Raw genomic sequence first — 25,651 nt, forward strand, 5'->3', positions numbered from 1 at the left:
AATAATGAAAATTTTAATTGCATTACTTCACTGAGAAAAAAAGCATGATCAAAACTACCAGAATGTGGAAAAATTGGCCGTATTTCTGGCTCTATTGGAACAAAAAAAGCTCGGTAATTTTTACCGACGCAATCTGATAATAATTTAGGTACCATTAACAATAAAATATAGCGTTTTTATATGTCATAAAATTTTTTAAATGTGAAAAAAGTTGGTAATTTTTTCATAATCATTTAGAGCATGGCATTAAAACCATTTAGCTTTTTTTAAGACTGAAAATATTATTCTTTAATTCTAACAATTTATATTTATAATGATATTCCAAACTTTTGAAATGACTAATTTTGCAATATTTCTTTAGTTTTTATCTCTTCCTCTGCTGAATATTATCTAAAATACGCATATTTACAATTTCAGTACATTAACTTTCATATATTTTCATTTCCTTTTAATTAAAATGGAAAATGATTATGAAAAAAATAAACTCTTAAGGAATGAGCATCACTTTATTAATGGGATTGGTTAAAAATTAAACCTATTCTTGCTTTTTTATCTTTTAAAGAGACATTTTAATTTTTGGCTAATAATAATAATTTCGAAATTTCCATAATATGTGCCTTCCTTTACCGCAAAAAATGGATCAATTTTACACTTTTCTAGTTCTTTTCTAAATGTTTTTTAAACTTATTTTGCAAAATAATTCATTTTAAAAATTGGGTTCTTTTTCTTTTCTTCTGCAAATAAATATGTCCCTCAAAATCTATTTAAAGAGCCAGTAATCGAAAGTGTGTACGCAGATAATTTATTTAATTTCTACATAAAATTGTTGATTTATAAATAGTTGACATAACTATTCCTTTTCTTAGCCTCATACAAATATGCCTCCCAATTTACAAAACCTTAGATGAAAAATATTTTAGTCACACTTTCAATGTAATATTTTTTTAGATGCGAAATAGAGAAAGAGCTGATGTTAATTGTTATGCCTAAATTATTCTATCTAATTATTGAGATTAATTTCGGCATAGAACTTAGATATACACCGAAGTGCTATTAAATTATGACCACCCTCCATCTATAACAATGGGCTTTCCCAGGTTTTCATGGTTTCTCGCACAGGAACAATGTTTTCATGGGGCACATTAGGACCCATAATCCTCCTAGAACAATCCCTGACGTCTGTAAGCTACTTGAACATAGTTGCAGGCCAGGTTCACCCATTCATGGCAACAGTTTTTCCTGTGGGGGATGGTGTTTACCAACAGGATAATGCACCATGTCATAAGTGTCGAATCGTCGAGGAACATTCCAGTGACTTTCAAGTCATGTCTTGGCCCCCAAATTCACAGGATCTTAATCCAATAGAGCATTTGTGATCCTACTTGGAAAACCAATTTCGTGCTGCCACGCTACCCCCTCGCAATGTGAGAGAATTGCAGGACCAGTTGGTGAGCACTTGGTACCAGATACCTCAGACTACATATCAGCACCTTGTGGAATCAATGCCGTGTCGGGTGCTAGCAGTTTTGAGGGCTAAAGGTGGTCCTACATGTTATTAGCAAGGTGGTCATAATGTAATGGCTATAAATCGTTGGTATCATTATTTATTTTCTTAAACCATATAAATATGTCTCACTATTTTCTAAATTTAATGTTAAAAACTATTTTAGCCCAATTTTCAAGTTTACTATTTTTGTTTTGCTTTAGTTTTAGATTCATAATAGGGATATTAATTATTCTATCTAAATATCTATCTCACAATTTGGATTCATTTAATTTAGAGTCATAAAAAGTGTTTAAAGGCCCACCTTAATACTTGATGCATTTTGAGATTTTATACTTAAAAGTTTTATTAATTTTAGATTATAAATGGAAGCAAAGAAAAAAGAAATCTTCCTATCAGTTTTCCTCTACTGATTAGCATAAATTTTTAGATTAAATTCCATTGTGGAACAAAAGAGTATTTTTGCTGCCCACGTTAAAGTATTTAGAATGTATTTACTTAAGTTAAATTTTTCTAAATCTTAGATTCCAACAAAGATTAAGAAAAACAGAATTAATTTTATCAATATTCTTATTTTTTATGTAGAATAATTTTGTCTAATTCTTTATGGAAAGAAAGTGCTTTTTTACCCACTCTAAAGCATAATGCATTTTGAGGTTTGTTTGTTAAATTCATTAGTTTGTTTTTATTCTATATTTTAATTCGAAATTGATTTCACCGCTATTCCTTTTTAATCTCATACAATTTGTATCATTAAATTTTAAATCAGAAAAAGTGCTTAATGGCCTTATCTAAAACGTAATGTATTTTCAAACTGTTTACGTACTGGAATTTATTTATTTCATTTCACTTCAAAACAGAAATTCAGAAAAAAGAATTTTTACATCATTATTCTTTTTTATACTTCTATTATCTTTTTCTTTTCTTTTTATGAATCAAAGGCTAAAAAAGAGTGTTTGACGCGCTCTTGTAAGCGTAATGAATTTTTCGATTGTTTACTCAATTCAGGAGTCATCTTCATTTTCGATTCTAAATAGAAATACAGGAAACACCCCCTTACTATCACTTCCATTAAATTAATCACCTATAAAGTCTCTTAGCTCTCTTCTATTCCAATTACATGCAAATTACTTTGAGCAAAACCAGAGAAAGTTAATCAGTCGAACGAGCTGTCATGCTTCTTTTTCGAAATTTCGAGAAGAAACTTATCCGGCAAACGCTCTTAACTAATTTATACAAACGAGAACATGGCGTTGCCCTAATTCTTTTCCGGTACACATAATCGCACCTGACAACCTCTAACGAACTCTAGAACCTCATTGTATGCCAATTAATTACCCGATGGCTGATTTTTTTTTATCAGTGCGCCAAGGTAATACGTTAAAGGCTGAATTATCTATGCTAATGTCCACTTATTAATGACGTTAATTTCGACATCATAATGCATAGACTAGTGACAGCCGCTCAAGAAGACTACCAAAAGTTCACCATAGTCTTACCAGATGTTTGGATCCTTAATCCGCACTTAGATATGCAAAAGGTTCACATCAAGGATTAAAGGATTATTTTAAGTACTGGACAGTTCTCAGGGAGTTTCTCGGCTATAAGAAATTTTATTGCTTTTGGTATTGATTATGATACTCTTTAAATTCAATTTTGTATTCTATGTTTGGATTTTGAAATAAAAAAAATTATAATTTTTCTAAATTAAATTATAATTTTGTACATTGTATTTGTTTTTGTTACAAAATATGATTTGCAAAAGCAAGAAGAAAACACATAATCTATAATCTAGTAATTCGTTTTTGTTAGATTGAATTTTAAACAGTTATTGAAATCAATAAATGCGTTTTTTTATAGCCTTAGTCTGCATTTTATTTGTAATTAAAAAAAAGTTGGGAACACTTTCTCTGAGCTTTTTGAACTTTTATTGCTTTTAGTCTTAGGCATTGATTATGATACTCTTTAAATTCAGTTTTGTATTCTATGTTTGGATTTTGAAATAAAAAAATTATAATTCTTCTAAATTAAATTATAATTTTGTACATTGTATTTGTTTTTGTTACAAAATATGATTTGCAAAAGCTAGAAGAAAACACATACTCTATAATCTAGTAATTCAAGATTATTAGATTGAATTTTAAATAGTTATTGAAATCAATAAATGCGTTTTTATAGCCTAAGTCTGCATTTTAATTATAATTAAAAAAATTAGGAACACTCTCTCTGGGCTATATGAACTTTTATTGCTTTTAGTCTTAGGCATTGATTATGATACTATTTTAATTCACAAAAAGATAATAACTGCTCTAAAATTAAAACATGATTTCATGTATTATGTGAAAGTATTTGTTTTTGCTTAGATTTTTGTCAAAAGATCTTATTGTCTGCAAAGAAGAAAATACACGCTCTATATTCTAAAAACATCTGAGTCTCAGATTGAATTTTAGATTGTTAGTGAAATCAATAACTATGTTTTATTTCATTGGAAGTAACATTTTAATTTTAATTAAAAAAATTAGAGACTCATGGAGTTTCTTGGCTATAAGAATTTTTCTTGGTTTTAGTCTTTGGCATTGGTAATGATACTCTCTTCATTACACTTTGTTTTCTACGTTTTCTTTTGAAAATAAAAATTAAAAAAATATTTATTCTAAAATTAATTTATAAGTTTGCATATTATGTGAAAGTATTTGTTTGTGTTTATATTTATGTTCTGAGACATTATTGCCTAAGAATAAAAACAAAGCACTTACTTCATAATATAGAGTGAGTGTTTTATTTATTGTTAGTTTGGAATAGATAACTCATGGATCTTACCCATAAACTTCAATGTTTAGACAGCAGTTTTAAGTCCTTTATTCCAGTCTGAACTCGAAAAATGTTGCATAAAATTAATAGGAATTTGTGAGAAAATAAAAATAAAATTTTAGTAATAAAATTTCGATTGCATCAGTGAGCCCCAGATTACACTCAATACCTACTATACCCTCTAGATTTAATTAGTAAATATCATTAAAAATGAAGCTATATATTATTATAATACCTGCATATTTAAAAAAAGCATAATTGAAAAAAAAATGTAGGGCCGTTTCTTTATTCATGTGAAATTTTTATCTGCATATTTTTTTCCAACTTATTACCCTGATTGTTTCAATTTGCATGCTCGAGAAATATCTAAAGTGCCATAGTTTATGTCTAAATTTTAAAGTCACATTAGTTAGTTTATGACTGTTCATGTCATGCTTGCGACTGTGCACTCACTAGATATTTCAGGCCCTCATTGCCTTTGCTGAAAGAAATTCCATATGTTAGGGGACAACATATTTACTTATTAATGTATTATATAATACTAGCTAAAAGCCTGTTATTCGTACGGGAAAAAGAATAGTTATTTATCAATGCTACAAAATTATGCCTAGAGCTGCAAGACATATACTGTCTCAACTAATTAAGCTAAAATAATTCATTTTTTTTAAACCAATTCATTATTTGTTATTTTTTCCAGTAGTTTTTCGTCATTAGATTAAGCAAAACACTTTTTTAGTAGTTCATGCAATCAAGATAAAATTGTATTATATAATAAGTGATATTAAGCTGATTCATGATAGTCAAAATTTACTACAATCAAGAAATTTTCTTTCGTACTTAGATCTATCATGGGGCTGTAAAAAAACTCTCACCTCCGTATCTACAGTCGGTAAAAAAAGTATTGGCACATCAATATAGTTTCAAATATTTAAGCAACGAAAAGTTCTAACTTTACCAATTAAACTATATTACACTCAATTTTCAAATGAAAACTAAATCACAAAATATAAAATTCCCGTCATTGTTAACAAAATATTTCCATAGAAGAAACGCATTTTATTTTACAAAAAAAATATTGGCACACTCGAATTGCATTACTACCACTACAGATAAAAGAAGAATAAAACCTTATATTCACTTACTGAAACCGATTCATAACTTGTACTAAGACTAGAGTATTAAGTTACGTTCAGTGTTATTTTGAATTTCTCTATTCATTAAGTATGAGTCCGAAGAAGTGTGAAATTCCAGGCTCCACTCGAGAAAAGATAATATGTCTCCGTGAGTTAGGAAAAGTTATCGGGATATTGGAAAAAAGTTAAAATTGAGCTTTTCAACAGTTCGTTCCATTATTAAAAAAGTGGAAGAAACAGGACCCACGAAAAATAAACCCCGATCTGGTCGCCCAGTCAAAGTAAATGACAGGGAAAGGAGGCATGTTGTTAAAATAGCCCTAAGAAATCCAACTCAAAGTGCTCGAAATTTAGCCAACGACTTTGCGTCAACTTCTGGCAAGTCAGTGACGCCACAAACTATTAGAAATGTTCTCCATATGAGTGGTCTTCGGGGTAGGAGGCCAAGGAAGAAACCTTTTATTAGCGAGGTTAATAGGAAAAAGAGACTAGAGTTTGCTCTGACCTATCGAAGTAAGCCAATGGAGTTTTGGAAGCAAGTTATTTTTTCTGATGAGAGTAAGTTTGAAATATTTCGGCCAAAAAGCATTTTAACTGTTTGGAGGAAAAAAGGTACTGCTCTTGATCAGAAAAATATCTTGTCAACAATTAAGCATGGTGGGGGAAATGTGATGGTTTGGGGCTGTATGGCGCATAATGGGGTTGGAAATTTGGAAGTTATTAATGGTAGGATGACAGCTTTATCGTATATAGAGGTTTTGCGCCGTAACTTGAAAAGCAGTGCTAGAAAAGTAGGCCTCCAAGACACCTATATATTCCAGCAAGATAATGATCCTCAACATTCCGCGAATGTAACAAGGGAATGGTTGCTTTATAATGCACCAAGAAGGCTACGCACTCCCCCCCAATCTCCTGATCTGAACCCGATCGAACATCTTTGGCACCATCTGGATCAAGAAGTAAGGAATAACCACATTACGGGAAGTTATTCTTTAGAATCTACATTGATTCATTCCTGGAATAATATTTCCTCAGATATTACCAAAAAGTTAGTAGAATCTATGCCACGAAGATTAGAAGCAGTCATTAAGGCCAATGGATTGCATACAAGATATTAAAAGGCAAATCACCGATAATGAAAAATGTTTTTATTTGTTTCACTAAGTGTGCTAATACTTTTTTTGCAAAAATATAATAATGTTTTTTTGTTTTAAAATCTGTAAAAGCAAGTGTGCTTTTTATTTTCACTTACTTTTGTTTTTACTATAATAAAGGTAAAGAAAATCCTAGTTTGGATTAGTTTAATTATTTTATCTAGCAAGAATTTTAAATTAGCTTAGTGTGCTAATACTTTTTTTGTCAACTGTATATCAAAACTGCTTAGAATTGATTCAGTTTCAATAGATAACAAATATAATTTGTATCTATATTACTGTATTTAAGACTTACTAAAATGCACCAATAACCATTTTACCAGTAGTTTCTGTTATCAAAATCAATTAAGCAGCATTGGTGACAATATTGGTATTGTGAATTTTTAAATTTATGCTAAAATTAATCCTTCCATAATTTTGATATATCATGCAGATATTTTTTTAATTATAACTAGTAGGGCTTATTATGAAATTTCAATATGTGGCATTGGCGTCATAATGCATGACGATGTTTCTGTATGGCCTTTTTTGAATTTCATCTAAAAGATTCAATACTATTTTTCGATAATTCTGCTTTTCAGTACGTAACTATTTTGTTTTCAACTAAGATTGGTTTTAAATAATTTAGTTTAACATAAACGTTACTTTAAATCATAACTATTAACAAAATAAACACGTGGCTTAGAAAAATTTCAAAAATTAATTCTGTGGTATATTACAGTTAAGCGATCATGCCAATCATTGAGTTAATCTGACATGTATTAAAATAGTTAAATATTAAAGAACATGTGGCAATCTCATTATTTATTATTGAGAGATATAAGTTAGAAAACATCGACCATGTTATTGCTTAAATATTTGAAAAACTAAAAGTAGAATCAACTACTGTTTTATTTATAACATATACGTCTGCTAAACCATTGTGAAAATACTATATTTCAAATGACACACCCGAGTAATGCAATTGAAATTTTTGAACGAATTTTAAGATTGGAAGTCACCATTCAAATTTCAGAATGATAGAAAATATAGTTCTAAAATTGTAAGAGAGGGAGAGAGGGGCATGCGCACCCACTCACAGACTTATTTTTTATTTTATTATTATAGATAATTCACATCATAGCAATTATAAATTTATATTAATATGTAGAAATAAATGCTCAATTTTTGAAATTATGTATTTAAATTAAAGTGTTAGATTAAACTATCAAAGATGAAATAGATAAAAAGGAAAAGCGTTTTCATTTGTTTTGCTCATACCAGATACCAGATAATACCATAATACCAGATGCGTAAAAAGATACAAGTGCAGATTTGTACTTTTTGTACATAAAACCCTTATAATTTCAAAAAGATTAGCCAGTTCGTCTCAGGATTTGTATCGTGTAATTCAACTTCATAAAATATATCGAAACAATGTCTCACTTGTTTATTTTATTAAGAAAAAAAATCAGTTCTCTCCCTCAAATCGCCTTAATTTCCCACTAAAAGAGGGAATCGTATAGATGAGACAAGAAGAGTTATGTGTTAAATTTTATAATCACATAACAAACCTTTATGTTAAAAACTATCTTGGGTATTAAATTTTCTGAATAAAAAATATTTCTCCTGAAAGCAATAAATACTAGAATAATAATAAATATCATATTAATAACTCATAATAATGCGATTCATAACTAAGAACAGTTCGTAATAGATTATGTTATATTAATGTATTTATACAATGGAACAGAATTTTTTTTTATTATTTATTTAGGTATCATTTTAAGTAAAGAAGTTTCATAATAAATTTTAACGTGTTATTGTATATTTTGTGTATGTTTGCCTTGTAATATGTTTGATTAACGGATATTTGAAAAGTTACAATGATATTTAATTTGTTAAATAAGGAATGTAACAAAAAAAGTTTTTATTGTCAAAATAACGATTTTTTTTCATTTTCCTTCACGTTGTGCTCCGTTTGCTATCCGTAAACTGTTAAAGGAATCTGTTAAATTTACGAAAAACAAACTGTCATTTGGTTTGCCAGTAAAAAAACGTTCATTTCATGGGAAAATTAAAATTATTTAAAATCACACGCTTGTTTTTATGCAAATAAGTACTGTTTTTCTAGCCAATAAGCTCCATCATTTTTACAAACGATATTTTTACTGTAACAAACAAATTCTGTTATTTTAACAAACAAAATCTGTTGTTTTAATGAAAAATCTCTTTCATTTTAACAAATAAAATTATGAAATAACTGACTCAGAATTTTGGTCGGTAAAGACGTGCACAGCTTCGTAATACCAGTCGACGCTGTGCTTCGAACCTCTGATATCTCACACGATGACTTTGTCCTCAGAGTTACTTCACCTCTAAGCGTCCCAGTGTAAAGAAAACTGTTTTTATCTTAAATATATGGGGACCGAGCAAAGTAAAAATGTCTAGCATCATGACGTACCAAAAAGTTATATCTGAAGAAATATGGATCAAGTAATATGTATCCATTAGTAATATTGACAATAAAATAAAATCGTAGTTCTATTTATAATATGTTAAAAACCATAAAACAATTACTGAAAAATTAGAGCAAATATGAAAAATAATCGTCAATTGAAATTAAATAAAAAAATACTAAGTTATCGTAAAGTAAGCAAAACTACAAGACTTAAACTTGAATTTGAATTGCCGGTTTCAATCAATTTAGGATGAAAAACAGAGAAAAACCGTCTCATGAACGGAAAACCAAATCAACAAAACAGCTTTAAACCGTAAAATATACAGAGAAAGCCTGTAAAAAGTATGGGAATTTTTACGCTGTATTTTTTTCTCAGATACAATTAGTAAACCCTGCAATACTATTTAATAAATAGTATTTCCACAAAAATCGTGTTTCTAGATAATTTTTTTTTTATACTTACATATGTATATTTATATTTTTGTATAAAAATCTAAACTAATTTGTAAAGCAATATTACATAATTAAAATAATTTCACGTTCATTAAACATAACGTTTTAAGTGATTTTTAAATGAAAAGATAGATTTTCAAATTTTAATTGCAAATAATTGAAGTTATTATTGAAGCCCAACAACAATTATTTTTCATGCATAATTAGTCAATTAAGAAGTTTGTTCTAAATAATAATGTTGATATTTTAAAGTCTAAATAAGTTTCTTAAATAGTTCCTCTCTTTTGAGAATATATTCTTGCATGCAAAATATATTAATGTTGGAAATATTATTTTTGAATATTTTTTTAAATCTTTTTCTCTGCTCAAAATAAGGAAATTTTACAAAAAAAAATACTTCAAGTTCATATTTCTTGTGGAGCTTTTAAAGATACTTCCTCTCGAAATTGACAAGTTGTTTCCTTGCCTATCAGAAGTGAGTTCATTATTGAAAATGTTAAAATTGTTATTTATTTTTGCAGTTACATTAACAAGGCTGACAAGACAACGCTTCGGCATTCTTACGAAGTTCAGTGTTATGGGAGAACTTATAGCATTTTAAAGTTGAACCAACCTGTCTCTCTATCAAAAGAAAAAAATTCTACTCAATCTTATGAAGTAAAGCGAGCGCTTGAAAACTATTCTTTTTATTAATATGATGCCCATACACCAAATGCCTAATAGTGTCGAAGAAATATTAAAACTAACTTAAATAGGACAGTTAATGTCAAAATAAGATAATAACTTTTCAAATTTAGTTAATTAAAATTTTTATTTTTCTTCACAATTACATTAGCAATATTGATTGACAGCACATCTATATACTTACGACCTGCACTGTTATTGGAGAACTTATAAGATTTTAAATTTAAATCAGATTGTTTCTCTATCTGTAAAATAAATAAATTAATTAATAGAAAAAATTCTACTCAGTTTATGAAGTGTAGGGGAAACATGAAAGCGCCTCTTCTTATTAAAATAATATGCATAATCAAATACCTAATATTGTCGGGGAAATTATAAAACTAACAGGAAAATTATGAACTAATTATAAAACTGTCAAAATATAATCACTTTTTAAATTAAAATTGTTATTTTTCTTCACAATTACATTAACAAGACTGCCAAGACATCATATCGATATACTTACGATGTTCAGTGTTATGAGAGAGCTTAAAACTGCTTGTTTTTTTATCGCAGTGAAACAACTTCAAGTCAGTTTCATAAAGTAAGGAAAGCACATAAAATATTATTATTATTAAAATGTTATGAATAAGCCGGTAGTTGGGGATATTAAAAAAAAACTAATTTAAAGTGGTCAATAATATCAAAATAGAAAAACTACTTTTCAAATTTGATTTATTTCTGCACTTGAAACGCATCAATTTTATTCAAAAGCAGAAATAGACATAACGTTATCGATTACAAATAATCACATTCTAAGATTACAACTTCAATATTTTTTTTTCTGCAAATAAATTTCAAATACGCAAGTAATAAAGAACTGATGACGTATCTGTCGCATTTTATTAATAGCATTGTAAATAATATTTCATTTTTATAAGATTTTATCAAAGAATATATGAAAACTTTGTTAATTACAGTGTAATTTTTCAGACGAGGTTTTTTAGTTATTTTACTTGAAAGTTACTTTTTGAAGTATGATAATTTTCAATATAAACCTCTCCTAAAACTTTTAATGCATAAAATTTATTAAAATGCTTGAATTCCTTTTATCATAATGGACAATATTCAAGAATGAAAAATTATTGAATAACTAAGGAAAATAAACAATATACTATGAAGTAATGAAAATAGAATAAGAATAATAAATTCAATGAAGACCTCTTTATAACATCTCCGTGATGTAGAAAAAATAGTTATTCTTTTTAAAGGCTTATTATTAAGAAGCTAAAATCCTACTTTGGTAGATAATGATTATTTTAATTACCATAATTTTTATTAGTCCTAATACTCTTTCCATTATTTTTCTTAACAATTAAAATCTGACTTACCAAGAGTTTCAAAGGTTAGGTAAAAATTGTCATTGCATTAATTAAATATACTGTACTTAAACGTTTTTTTTCGGAATGCACTCATTTTCTTCTGCATGTCTAAACCTAATTAATGCTTCAAATTAATGAATGACTAATTTTCTAAAGGATTAGTAAAAGAAAAGATCAAATATATGTATCTGATGAATTTATTCATGCAATGAACGTTATGTTGAATTGAGCAATAACTAAAGATAATTAGTATACCTAATTTGTTAAAGAAAAATAATTTTCCGATGTTTTAATTATCACGATGAAAAGAATTATTCTTCTTCCTGTATTGTCTTAAATAAACAGGGTAAGTCACTGAAATAGTATTTTTCTTCCTGGAGATTAAGGATAGCAAATTTTAAGGAAAATACCATCTGGTATGACGACCAACATATGTGTGCTTCAGGAAATAAAACATATTTACAGAACGTCAATAATGGTTTAAAGTAACGTGTAAAAAAAGTCATTCTCAATTAACATATGAGGCGAAGTCTTGGCGTGAAAAATTTAAAAACTATAATTAAAGTTGAGATTACGTGTTAAGGTTCCTTATGCTGACCAGTAACAGACTCTATCATGCAAAGAATGCATTGGAAAGGATGATAGAAAAAAGCGCAATTAACCTTCAAGTGCTTAGTAGCAAAACTTAAAAAGAGAATGAGTTAATTATTCTCTTCACTTATAATGCATATTTTTCTGCAAGATGTGCTTAGGTTAATTACAGTTTCATCGAATATTCATTTCACTAAGGGAGTAATGGTTATCTATGCAAAAATGTTTGGGTTATTTTTTATACATATATTAAGCTCTCATGGAATGTTTCTTTTTGGTATTTTCTTAGAAAAATATTACTTGATAAATACAGTGGAGTCTTCTTACAACAAAGACTATTTATATTGAATTTCTTTCTACAATGAAATTTTTAAATAAAGCTTTTTAAAATAATCAAAATTGTTGCCCGATAACAGATTGGGAGAGAAATATCTTTTTTTCATTTTCTATAATTTTGAATACAGGTTAAAAATTACACCATAATCAACAACTTATACCATGCTTACTCCCTTTCCTGTGGCTTTATTTTTCAATATAGAGAAGTTTATGTATTTAAAAGTTCATGCCTTTAAAATAAAAAATAAAAGTTATATTCAGTATCCGTTGGCATAGTGATATTGATTGTAATAGATTGATTAACTTAATCAACTTCTGATCACATTAAATTACCTAAACCAATAATTTTCTCCTGTATGTATCCCTTTTGGTGGCCTGTAAAGGTATTTGGGAAGAAAATTTTCCCCTAAGGAATGGTAAATAGGTGCTGTGGTAATGACTCTTTTACCTTATGTAATACGGATCAGTGCTACTTATTGTTTTTTGCAGAAATGATACTCTGTAGTATTATTTCACAGCAAATTCATATTATAAAGAATCAATTGATAAACTGGATTCAATCCTCCTCTACTTAATAAGTTACGAAGTTTGGTATGAAAAAAAAAGCAGATCCATTGTTACAATTTACTAATACGGATGGACATTTTCCTTTATTTTTTTTATTTATTATGATAGTTCACAAGCAGAAAATTTTAAAATGATTACATTTGTTTAAAATTGAAGTCACTTCAATCCTGAATTTGTGTCATTTTCATGAGGCGGCCTTTGTCAAATGCTGAAACTAAACATCGTTTCTTAAATTGGAGAAATGATTTTCTGTGTGGATTAATGATTCCTACATTTTCATCTCTTTAATTTCTAGTAATGACTTGATTTCATTTTTGAAATTTATATAGGTTTTGATTCAACCATATCTCTTGCAAAAAATTATGCGATATTTTACATAAAAAATATGTATGCCTAAGCAAATTCCGAGAAACCTACTTAATTTAAACCTAACTAAATATTATGCTGATATCGGATATTGTTTTTCAATTTATCGCAATAAAACTTGTTTGCATTTTGCTTAAAAGTTTATATGAATGACAATCGCGTAAGAAGTACAATTTCAAAACAATCACATCTGATTCACGTGACTTAGTGTACGCACCAAACAATTTTCCTATTTAAACCATCCCATGCAGCTTCGATGAGATAAGGATTTCGAGTTTACAAGCAAAAACGTTTAATATCTTCTGTTGTACTATCTGTCAATCACGAGATAAACCAACTTTTACAAAACTGGCTTTAAAGATCACTTAAGCAATCATGTTCTTTTGAAATTTTTGATCATATTTTGCATTTTATATTTACTATTTAGTTTTAGTCTCGTTATTTCAAAAAATATTCTGATTAAGTAATTAAAATATTTGAATCATTCCAGAAATATTAGAATAAGTTTTTGAAGTGATACTTCTTATGCGACTTCCAACAAGGTTGCGTTAAACGTTTAACGCTACATTCTTATTGGCCGGGAAATCACGTGGTAGGATCCAGTTTTCCCTCATTCATTTCCATATAGTTTTGGTTCTCACTAGCATAAAAATAATAAAAGTATTGTTTTTCTATAAATATATTTTTAGTTTGATTTGATACACATATAATTTAGTAGAATAGTATTTTTTATTTTCAAATTTAGTGTATAACAATTGCAAAAAATGAGTGAAAACAATCCAACGGACATTGCGACGGATTTAAGGTTATGTGAAGGTACGTCTCTTGTGAATATCAATTGATTTTTAGGTTTTCTCTTTTGAAATTACATTATGACGCATTCACATGCATTATTAATACAAATACATTTTCCATGGCGAGACGATGAGGCAACCACAAGCTCTTCCACTGGTTCAAGGGGTCCACGAGGGAAAAATGCACAATATTACCGTTATTACAGAGCACGGAAGCGAGCGGAGTAGGAAAAAGAGTCGTTGAGTAGAACTAGTGATCCATCTACGACTGCTGTTTCTTCTACAATTAACGCCTCAGGTTACGAAGTTTAACTTCTTCCGCGAGGAGGGACTCCACGTACTATTTTTTTTTATAATATATGATTTTAATTTAAGCAATGAATTTGGCACAAATAAGGGCTTTTTTTAGACAAAAATAGATTTATTTAACATTATTTGATCATTTGTTCGATTAAAATTTGATTTATATATCATTAATACTAACATGGTTAAATAGGAAAATATATTAGGGTCCATAATAAGCTTTTCCAACTTCAAATTACCTGCATTTCTAGCTCATTTTTCATTTATTTAGTGCACTATTTATGCACTGAAATGTAACATTTCGTGTTATCCAAATCTAAAGGAAACGCTTGTTTAATTACCATTGCATTGTTTCATTTAAATAATGATTCTAAAATTGCTGCAGAAATGCTAATTTATAGAGTAAACTAGAGGCGACATTTATCATATGCTTTGCAAACATTCGACCATTAAGTAAATGATAATTATTTTGAAAGTCAAAATAATTTAGGTATACAACTTTTCAAAACATTCATGGTGATAATGGTCCTATTAAAAACAGATTATTTGTTTTACAATGCAGAAAATAATGTTTTAGGTAGAAATTAAATTTGGCTATTGCATGAACTATATATTTTTATTCAAAAGGCTTTATAGAAATATTGTATCACTTATTTTAATTTGTTCTCAAGAGATTGTTATAACTATTTAAAATTTAAAGAGAGTTATATGAACAAGCTAAATTATTTACGTGCGGTTATTTCTAAATATTAAATATTAATACCTTAAAAGCCTTGGAAATAATTTGTACCTATGAAATGATAAAACGTAATCATCCAACGGTGAAATACTTGCTTGTATGTTTAAATATGCTTTAACGTTTGTCAAACCAAACACTTTACAAAATTTTGGAAAAAAAAATTACTTTTTTTATACGTTTTTGATAAATTTTTTAACGTCGCGACTTTTCAGTGTTTCAGAGATATTTTTAGACGTATAATCTTACTGGTACAGTAGTTAAATTTTTAAAAAAGGGTTTCATCGGAAGAACTAATGTCCGAGACATTTTTCGAGAAAAAGCTTTTTTTTCGTTATTGCAAGATATGTCTTTTCTACTCTCTTTAGTATGTCTCCCCATTTTGAAGAAAAATAAAGGGTGAGTAGATGGTGAGAATTGAATTTTTTCTAAGCAGACAATATTGTTAGAAATTTCTCGGAAAAACAGTTAAATAACACTTTATCTAACGGTTATTTTAGCATATTCATATGAAGCAGTCAAATAAATATAAATAAGAGTAATCAAACTGTTAAATGTGAGAAAAACCGTTTATTAACTGCTTTCTCCTAATACAGTTAAACAACCAAAATTTTATCGCATTGACTAAGTCCACCTAATGAAGCCACTAAGTTTCTTGCAGTTGAGTACATATTATAGCCGAGAGGACTAATCAGTCAGTCTGGCAGGACAGAACTGTCTGACCGACAAAACTACAGCTCGAATGCCAACGTTGACACTGTAATATTTCTTCCATTTCCTTCAACACATGAAGAGTGTGCAGTGTCGTCTTGCACTCTCCAATGACCATTAGCTACCGGAAAGCCTAATTTTTATGTTCTGATAAATTTCTAATTTATGGTTTAAAATCCATACTAGCTGTAAACGGTTTCAAAACCATAAAGGTAAAAAATGTCCTTTACCGTAAACTTTACGGTTATTATGTTAAACAGACTGCAGCAGGTTAATTTACCATAATTTTAGAAGAAAACTTCTAACAGTGAAGTTGAGCATTGTTTCTCATGAATTTATTAGCGTAGAGTCCAATGAGACTCTCTCGAGTCATTAGAATAAGCAGTTGATGAGCTGCAAGTGTTTATGTGCATAAAAAGTGCTATTTTTGGCATGACTTACGTGCAATTTTTATTTTTGTTATCTAGCAGTGTAAAGAAAGTGTGGATGTGTAAATAAAATTTCCAGAGGAAAATGTTTATATTGAATTGAATGATGGCAAACTTGAATCGATAGGATCAAAATGTTTGCTTATAAGTCGTAACAAGTACAATATTAAAATGAAAAACTTTTAACTTTTTTTTAAAAAAAATATTCATTTAAAATTTTTTAATGTTAGCTTTTCTTATTTGTGTTTACTTATTCGGTTATGCATTACTTGCGTGCAATTTCATTTGATTCCAGGTAAAATCCTACATGGGAAACAATGCATAACTTATTTAAATGGTTATGTCATTTGAGTAAATATGTTAAAGCTTAAAATTGTAGGGGAGAGTGGGGTCAATTGTAACATTTTTTACTTAACTATTTTTAACTAACAAAAAATCCAATATATTATTAGTATTAATTGACAGACGAGTAAAGTAGACTATCCTCTACTAGAAAAAAAAATAAATACCAGATTTTAAATATTATTATATTAGTTATTAACATTTTTTGACAGTCGTGCAGTTGTTACAATTGTCCCCACTTACGGGGTCAATTGTAACAGTTCATAAATTCAACTAAAACATAGTTAATTATACATATTATCATAGTTGTGATATATTTTTTTATTGATCAAAATAGTAGTGATATTTTAGGAGTAAAAATAATAATGAGCAGAAACCTAAAGGGTTAAACTTTTAACTTTAAGGGGTGAAAAATTTTAATTTATGCTGTAAAAGGTGACAAATAAAATAATGCACATGCAACATAATATAAATGATATAGGAAACTATTGGTGGTTCTTAAAGAGTTAAGTAATGGTTTGTAAACATAAGATTATTTATTTTCAGCTGTTACAATCGTCCCTTTACTTATTGTTACAACTGTCCCCAAGACGCCATTTCAGCTTCATTTGTTAAAAACAATGCTAGTTAATTAGCAAAACTAATCTTTTTTTTTATTGAAATGTTAATTAAAGTGTCCACTTACATATTCGGTTACTAATTTTTATTTGTTTAAACAAAATTACTTTGTTACAATATAATATTCTAATACCAAAAAAAGTACTTGCGTGGCGTGAAAATATCTTTTGTGATGTAACTCTTTCAAAAGTACATAAAAATGGTTGCCATCAGGGGTGTACATGTAGATTTATTAAATACACCTTGTGCGCCACCTAGGAACCAAATCTAGAACCCGACACTCGAAATTTTTGCTCTGTTACAATCGTACCCTGTTACAATTGACCCCACTCTCCCCTACTCTTTGTATATTAGACGCTTATATGTTCAATCGTTTTGGGCTTTTAAGTGTTCAATTAAGATCTAAAAATTACATCCGATTTAATATTCTAATTAATTGTCTGGTTCGAAAAAGTTAAATTCTCCCCCCAAGATCACTTTCAAATTCCCTAAAAAATTGCGAAACGTTCAGAAAAGATTAGAGGAAGTTCTCAGATAGCTTTCTAAGTGACATAACGAAGCTTTCCAGAAGAAAAAAAGATCTTGACTATTAGTTTTCCCGATGAAATTCCGAATTTTTCTGAATGATATTACTTTCTTATGCAAGTAAAGTTGGTAGTAATAATGATCGCTATTATTTAAAAATTTCACTGTTTGCTGTGCATGTTTCCAAATAAAAAACTAGATTTTATTTCTATTAAATAGTTGATAGCTAGTAATGATTTAAAATTGTAACTTAGTTGCACTCAAAATTTCGAAATGCAGTTGCGATTGCAATCACAAACAATCTAAATCCATGATTACGACTGGAATCATGATTATGAGTAGTCTCCTTGAGTACAGTTTTCATGAGTACGAAAAATAAGGATTATGATGAATTACAATATGTGAATAAATAAATAATAGAGGAAGTAATAAAATGAGATTTAAGACACTCATTCCTTAATCACGCCTAAACTATTTAGGCAGTATTTTATATATATATATATATATATATATATATATATATATATATATATATATATATATATATATATATATATATATATATATATATATATATATATATATATATATATATATATATATATGTGTGTGTGTGCGTGTGTGCGTGCGTGCGTGTGTGTGTATGCCCAAAAATGACCCTCAGCTAGAATGATAACTAGCGCCACCACTTTTTACCCAAAATGGCCGCTTCACTTACTCAAAATTATTTCAATTCGAAAAAATAACAGAAAATGAATAGTAGTGTTTATGTGCATTTTACTTTTTACAACTGTAGAGAAAAACCCTAAATTACATAATGTCTTTATGAAAGTAGTAAACTCTTTTTGTAATAAAAATACATGATCGAAATTAGGAAATTTATCCTAATTTCGATCGGTGCTCAAACTGATAGAAATCAATAGGAGAAAATCCAGCTTATGCTACATGTTAGAATGTCAGATCCCCCCTCCGCTAGTTTAAATGCTATTTATATGCAGAAAATGTTATTAGATTTTGTTTTTGTATAATCCAAATGTAATTTAATTATATCCTGAAATTCCGTCAGACTAGCAAACTTTCATACATGCTTGTTAGAATTAAAATTGCCAGATAACAATTAAACTTTTCAGAAATACTCTATTTTTTCCTCTTTAATTTTAAATTGAACAAAATGACAAAAAATAGTTAAAAAAGTTAAACAAAAGGGGATCTTCTTAATAACTTTTGATTGAATGAACGGATCTTCACGTACTTAGATGCAATGTTTATAATTTGAAAGACTGACTTTAAATTCTAATTAATTTCAGAAGATATTTCAAACTTCAAAATCAGACTAAAAAACGCATTTATCTGAATAAACACACCTTTAATTCAATAGAGTTTTTAACAATATTGGTGGTAGCTTCAGTATATATATATATATATATATGTGTGTGTGTGTGTGAGTGTGTGTGTGTTTTGGGAGTCAAGAATAAACATTTAGCGTCACAGTTTATCTTTGTTTTCCAAATGTTTTATTTTAGTAATTATTAATTGTTTTATTATGTTTTAGTATTTATTAAATGTTTTATTCATTCGCTATGAAAACCAACTAAATAACATTTTAATTAATAAAACTATTAATAGAATTTAAATATTAATGGAATAGAAATTTAATTAATAGACTCGTAAAATGAATTCATGCAAAAATTATTTTTTCTAAATAAAACTTGAAAGAAGAAAAAACAATAATATACTTAGGTTAATAAAAACAATTATACTTCCTAGCGAATCTAAAGGGAAATCTTTAGGCTCCATTGTAATATTTTTTTCCATGCGTGATGCGGAATTTCCCCGTAGTTTATTTGGCATTTAGAGGAAAAATATTTTTTTTTAAAAATTAATGCGGTTGAAATAGTTATTGTATTAAGCTATTGCACTTAAAATAAGTGTTACGTTAAATTCTACAAACATTCTCGTTATTGGTAGATTTTGAGTTAAAAAATAAAATGATTTAGAAATGTACATTTGAAATAAAAATGCTCCTTTATCGACAGGAATTAAAACTGAGCTTGTAAATCAAAACAACGAGATTTTCTCTAAACATATTATTTATCGCACGACAATAAAATGAGTTCTTCTCTTTAAATTAATTTAAATTTCTAAATTATAATAATAGTACGAAACATTGTTCAAGAATTTACCTTTCCATTGAGATATTTTATTTAAGCCAAGACTCCAAGTATTTTTGCAAAAATTGTTTTTGAGATTTTTAGAACATAAGAAAATTAAATTAAGCAAATTTTAACAAAAGCTTGTTTGGAAAAGATAATGCAGATAGAATTATTTACTTATTTTTATTTCAAGGACATTCTTGTGTAATGTTTAATTTCTTCGATGATCAATAACATGTTTTATAAATTCATACAAAATAAATTCTTACTTTCTTAATTTTATAACTTTCTTTGCTGTGTTCTATGATCATTTTATTTTTTTATCAATTGAATAATTATTATTATAGAATGTTTAATTATGTTTGAAACCATAATTTAAAAGAGCTCTGTTGCAATGTGGTTGCTTTGAAAAAAAACTCTTTTTATTAAAAAAAAGTTGCAACGAATTAATGAAAAAAAATTTTACAAATTAAAAGTTATATACGTAATTAAATGTTACAAGAAAATGTATGCTCCCACTTAGGAAAAAGGATGGTTGAAGCCATATAAATTTGGAAGCGTTTACTGTGCTTCTGACTCTATAGAAACACCACAAAGTTCGATAATTTTTACCGAAAAACTTTAGTAATGATATAATACGATTTATAGTTTCGAAAACCAGAATTTCTGGTAAACCGTTATCATACCAAATGAAAAATTACCAAATGAATGGTTTAAATACCATTTAATTTGGTTTTTAATACTGGAAATATCCCAGCCATGAAGTATGGAACTTTTGCCTGATTCTTTTTCCTAATTCTAATTTTCTTGAAATTTTCATTTTTTTTTTGCGGATCTATTCCAGTGAAAATGTTCAGAGAAACCATTTTTTTCATTGCATTTAAAAAAATTACTTTTTGCATATTCTACTAATACAAATTCTACGATACATATTCTACTATACATATTCTACTATACATATTCTACTATACATATTCTACTATACATATTCTACGATACATATTCTACGATACATATTCTACTATACATATTCTACTATACATATTCTACTATACATATTCTACTGTACATATTCTACTATACATATTCTATTATACATATTCTACTATAATTTTATTTAATACTACATATCGATTAACTCAATTTACTATGCAATACAACATTAAACAAAGGAAGCATGATTCTTTGTTGGGTATGATAAAAATTTTCCCGCTATGCTCATTTGATGTATATTTTTTTGGTATGTTTAATAATTTGTCAATAAAAAATGAAATTTAAAAATAAGATTAATAATTAATGGTTATGGTTTTAATTGTTTTTAACTACCGAAAACACAACAGTCTCATGACACACAAAACGAATTCCAAAATTCTATTTTTTATTAAGTTCAATATTTTTCTGCACAAAATAAAAGTGTAACCTCATACGGATCAATACCTAGAAGGATTTGAATTCCAAATTCAACAATAAAACAATATCCTGCTACAAATCGTTCGTGCTAAAAATGGTTTTGATTGAAACCATTCGTCAGTTAATTCCACCCGCCTTGTTGTTGACAATATATGAAGGTATTGGTTAATAATTTTCATTTCCCTTCTGCCGTAACAGAAATATTCTGAAAAGCGATTTGCCTACTGGTTCAGAAACTCATTACATCAATTTTTCGAAAGCGATTTAGTTGGAGAAAAGTATTCATTGTTTGGCTTCCATTCCATTAGTTGGGTGGGGGAAAATAAGTAGTAGTGGAGGGTCTTTATGAACCATCCCGTTAAGTCGAGCAGTTTCAAATGTTGCAGCGCCAAAATCATTAGTATTTCGGTAATTTTTGCGCCAAAAAGACCTTATCTTGGATTTATTGTTGCTCTGGGAAAAGTTAATAAAGAGGGACATTCGTGACAGGTTTTTGCATCCGTTTGATGGCATCCATTCCAGCTGGAAACAATGATTTAAGCTCCATATGTTGCTAAGGCGGGAATTTCTAATAAATGGCTCTTTGACACGAAACGTTTAGTGTTACCAGAAAACGGTTTACAGAATTATGAAGGTCCCTGTTTCTACGTCTGTTTGATCGCGTGAAAGTTATTAGTCAACAGTGTTTTAAATAACTTTGAGCGACACATGCTACTGTAATTGAAATAGGGCGAGAAAAGAGCCATTTTCACAGTGTTTTGTCTTGATAATCGTATCGGAAATTACATTGTCATATAGCTATAAAATACGCAGGGGTGCAATTAAAACTGGTTGCGATTTATGTATTTTTCCAAGTCAATTAATTAATAATTGTAATTGATGGGTGATTCAACTTCAGAAGGGTAATTAGAAATCATAATTTAACACGAGTTTCATTGTTTTATTCACAAGTTTTGCTTATTTCGTATGTCATGCTAGGGGGAAGGTATTGGTATTGTCCAGCTAAATTCACTTAATGTGATATCAATAAAAATTATTCCGGCATTTGAATAATACTTCCATTATTAAGATTTTGATCTAATTTGATTAAGTCAACTAAGTTGCAATAATATTATAGTAAAGATGGTTTGAGATTCGTTTTAGTGTTTATTCATAGACAATACTGGCACAGGCATGCACAACACTAACGTAGTTCAGACAGAAAAGAAAATGAGTGTCAGAATCTCCTGGTTGTGCTAGAATCAGCATGCATCCCATACACCCAGCCGAGAATTCCGGGCATTTCCGGATGGGGGATACGAACCCTGGAAGTGTGGTATTAGGCAAACACACTTGTCAATACGCAAAATGTACAGCTACTACAGTGTATATTTTTTATCAAACAATTTTACATAATTATATTATCATAATTCATGCATTCATCAGTTTGAGATTCTATTTGTTTTTGAAAAATAAATAAGTTTAATAAAAAAATGAGTTCTCATTCCCATTTTTTAAAATAATTCATAATGAACTTCATGAATTAATTTAAATAGTCAAAACAGAGTTAGTAACACTTTTCTATAACACTTTCTTAGAGTTAGTAACACATGTCTCTATAATAATCAGTTGAACCAGAGAGGATCAGTTGAACCAGTTACTCAGAGGAGGAGGGAATAAAGGATGCTGAAAGTAACGAACACAATGCAAAAACCGGTTTGGGGATTTGCAAAGTTTTAACCCAATGCGCACAATGAACACAATGTAAAAATACCCACTTGAAAGAACATTTTGTTATGAATTTAGTAAAGTAGAATAAAATTTATTAAAAACTATTCAGCTGGGATGTATTCAAATTTTTCATAATTCAATAATCATTTTCTAAAGGGATTTTAAAATCTGAACTTTGAAAAAAACTTGGTTAAATAGTTTCTAAGAAATGAAAAAAAATCAAAAATAAGTTTATTATAATTAATGGTCTATGGATAAAAAATATAGAGCTCTTAGAAATTAAGATAAGTAGTTTCAAATTTATATATTTTAAAGCAAAAAATATTTTTCATCTCAATGAAATCGAGATAAAAACAATTGTTACAATAATTTTTACATGGGATTATCCTTCAATAGATGAATTTTATAAATAATAATGAATGTGGTTTTATTTACATAGTCTGTTCCTTACATTATGGAAAATAAGTCGGTAGTAAAAAAGCATTAATTAGTCTTCAGATGCCACCAGTTTCTAAAAAAAATTTAAACTTAAAAACTACTTCTTTCAGATTGCACATACCTGTAGCTCCAAACGAATGAAATTCCGCAAAGCCATATATTTTGTTCAAAAAAACATATTTTGTCGAAGATCTTATCTTAAGTTATCGTCTGCTGAAGTATTTAAAAAAAATTAGATGGGCTTTTGGAACCCAGAAGATTGAACTTCAGTACGAAAAATCCAGCAATCACATCACATGTAATTCAAATTGTAACTTTAAAAAAATTAATTTTGAACATCAAAATTATTTTTTAAAAATGTTAGTTTCTATTATCTCAGAAATGAAATTTTATGTCATAACATAACGTGTCAACTTTGCATGAAAGTTTTTATCAGCGAATGCTCTGTTCTCCCATTCAAGAAATTCCTTCCAGGGAAAAAGCATTTTATTATCGTAAATATTCTTTTCACTTATATTCTATCACATAATGTAAAGTGCCTTCTATTCATGATAGTTTCATATTAGCATTCATTTATCAGAATTTTTTATCTGTGACCCTTTATATTCTATTACATAATATACACGGAAAACCTTATATGAATTTTTGCTTCTGTGGATGCTTAATGATTCGTATGTTTTTCAATTTATAATAAGGCATATTTTAAAAAGTCTCAATATTTTAACCGTTTCACAAAAGAAATTAGACAACTATACGCGTTTTCATTGTAGGTATTAGTATTTATCTACTTTATTAGTAATTTTTACATATAATAAAAAGAAATAAAGATTGCAATAAAAAGTTTAAGTATTTATCTTCAAATGCATATAAGGCATATTTTAAAAAGACAAGATTTTTTAATCTTTTTACAAAAAAAATTCGAGACAGCTATACACGTTTGCATTGTAGGTATTACTATTTATTTATTTTATTAGTAATTCTTGCATATAATAAAAAGAAATAAAGACTGCGATAAAAAGTGAAAGTATGTAGCTTCAAATGCATATTAGGCATATCTAAAAAATACACGATTTTTCACCCTTTTCACAAAAAAATTGAGACAACTCTCTACGTTTTTACTTTTGGCATCACTATTTATTTATTACTTTTTACACATAATAAAAATAAATAAAACCTGCGATAAAAAAGTGAAAGTGTTTAATTTCAAATATCGAAAAATATATAAAAAAATCGTAACTATTCAGTGCAGATTTAAACAAGGAAAAAAAATCAGCACAAAACGAAACTCTCCTTTATTCCTGAATATTCTTCCACTCCCTTGCTAGCAGAAGAAAAATTATTCATTCCAAATCAAAAAAGAATTAAGATGCCATTTCTATTTATTCTCTCATTTATCCTGGTGACACACGGCGTTAGGGAGATGCAGAAATCCGAGGAATTCAGAACTTTACCCAGGATTCATATTCCTTCCCTTCTCCACCGTTATCATTTTATTTTTTGTTCTTATTTCCATTTCTGTGGGTCCATCCCTCATCTGGCAATCGTTTTCCCGCGAATGATAAATGGTACGGCGAAGGTTTGGCGAAGCGTGGAAATTTCAGTATGGATTCAATGAATTAGCATGAGAATGTACGGTCGACCTAAAATTCACGGTCCTATTTTCCGCAAGCAAGTGTAAATCTCCGTATCTCATATTTTCTTCTCTCCCACCTGCTATTCTAAATTTTAAATTCAACTCCATTTTCGAAACCCAGCATTTAAGATTCAGTGGGGATTCACCCTTATATAAAGTTCGCGCGAACTTGAATTCATTTCAGGAATTATATACTTTTATTTCGATCATGAAAATGTATTCTAGTGAAAATTGTTAAATTGCTTGAATCGTAAACAAAAAACATTTAAAAAGTTTCATAACTTTACTTCTGTATAAAAAGTTATTCTAGTAGAGGTAACTTTTTTGTATTACGCGTAGAGTGATTAACATATTCAAAAGAACTCTATACAAAACAATATCTTAACTTTTTTAAACCAACGTGTAGATTTATAAATGGGGATTCATGTTTACATAAATCTCCAGCATACT

This window comes from Parasteatoda tepidariorum, chromosome 8, assembly GCF_982258835.1.
Source record: "Parasteatoda tepidariorum strain Cologne lab strain chromosome 8, Ptep-v5.0, whole genome shotgun sequence".
Taxonomy (NCBI): Eukaryota; Metazoa; Arthropoda; class Arachnida; order Araneae; family Theridiidae; genus Parasteatoda; species Parasteatoda tepidariorum.